Source organism: Symphalangus syndactylus, chromosome 1 (genome assembly GCF_028878055.3).
Source record: "Symphalangus syndactylus isolate Jambi chromosome 1, NHGRI_mSymSyn1-v2.1_pri, whole genome shotgun sequence".
Classification (NCBI taxonomy): Eukaryota; Metazoa; Chordata; class Mammalia; order Primates; family Hylobatidae; genus Symphalangus; species Symphalangus syndactylus.
Genome location: NC_072423.2, coordinates 83,835,818 through 83,837,547, shown reverse-complemented (window position 1 = coordinate 83,837,547; position 1,730 = coordinate 83,835,818). Strand labels below are relative to the sequence as shown.

Below are 1,730 nucleotides of genomic sequence, written 5' to 3'. Positions count from 1 at the left end.
TATCTACTATAGGGCAGTAGATACTTTTTGTGTGACTTCCTAACTCACTCTTTCATCTAACAAGTGAGGTAAATACCTTTGTTTTTTGTTTTCGTTGTTATTTTTTGTAAGTTCTGGGTTTACATTCTTTTTTCAAACCAATGACCCTCATTATTTCAAGTAAATCATTTAATCTATTTAATCCCAACAATGATTACGTAACAAGTTATATTATTTTCATTTATTGTTTAAAACACTATAAATATAGGCAACTTATGAAATGTCAAATGAAAAAAAAGAATTTAATCTGCTTCTTTCAATCTTCTCAGACACCTAACAATTTTATAGACTCCATTCCAAGCTACCATGCATAGCAGCTTTTGCAAATGCCCCAGCCTCATTTATTTAAAAAATACATTCAGATATCTTAGCGCCAACTTAAAAACAAAAATGCAGACTTCTGTTTCCAAGTTATCAAATGATTTTATCTTTTATTTATTTCTGAGAATATAAGCTGAAAACAATGACGTGGAGATAATCTGTTAAAAATTGTTTACCAATATTTTTCTTTAAGAAACTTAAGTCTATCTAACATTTTATTCAAGGCATCTTTGACATCCTTACTTCCTAAGCTATAGATCAAGGGGTTTAGCATTGGAATCACCACAGTAATAGAACACTGACCCCACTTTATCCCCTTTTAGGGCATAGCTAGTTCTTGGTTGGGAGTAGATAAAGAAGATTGCACCATAGTACAAGGTGAGAGCCTTCAGGGAGACCCACAAGTGGAGAAGACCTGGAGGCGGCCCTTAGTGGAATGGATCTTCGAGATGGCTGCAATGATGAAGAGATGGACGCAAGAATAAGTGCAGTGGGAGTGATGACATTGGAGGCAAGTATAAAATGCAGCACAGCCTGGTAGCTGTCCTTCACATCACACACCAACTTTACAAGTGGGGGCAGATCACAGAAGAAATCATCAATGATATTGCTGCTACAGAAGCTCAAGGTAAATGTCTCACTGGTGATGATGGTTGAGTTTACAAAGCCGCCAAGGTGTGAAGATGCAACAAGACTGGCACATAACTCTGGGAACATGGCCTGGGAATAAAGCAGGGGCTTGGAGATTGCCATGTAGTGGTCATAAGCCATGGCAGCCAGCATATAGCACTCATTATAGGCCAGCCCAGCAGAGAAGAACTGAGCCAGGCAGCCAGGAAAGGAGATGGTTTTGTCATCAGAAATGCAAGTCAGCAGGATATCGGGGATGTGGACAGAGGAATAGCAGAGATCCAGAAGGAACCGGTTTCCAGTGAAGAACTACATGGGTGTGTGGGGCCAAAAATCAGCACAGATGAGAGAAATCAGAATGATGTTGCCTGAGAGGCTGATGACATAAATGATGAGAAAGATAAAAAAGAGCACTCGCTGTAACCCCAAATCTTCTGTGAACTCTAAAAGGATAAACACTTTTACTTTGGTGAAATTTCTCTTATCCATTGATTTTGGGTTTCTGTCATTCCTTTCTGTGAAAATATTAACACATATGCCATGACTTAAGATAGCCCTCACTGTATGCTTCCCCCACATTTTCCTTTCTGGAAAACTGAAAAATTCAATTGATTCATATGAGTTTATTGTGAGACACGTTTATGCTGTAGTTGGTATTCCGTATCAGTTTAATGTGAGACATGTTTATGCTGATATTGGCAGCGTTTCATATGAGTTCATTGTGAGACATGTTTGTGCTG

General features: G+C 38.4%; 1 pseudogene; it reads right to left on the bottom strand.

Annotated features, from left to right (window-relative positions):
- Window positions 1–532: 532 nt before the first annotated feature.
- LOC129488476 (olfactory receptor 9G19-like) lies at window positions 533–1,479 on the bottom strand (annotated as a pseudogene).
- Between the last annotated feature and the right edge of the window lie 251 nt (window positions 1,480–1,730).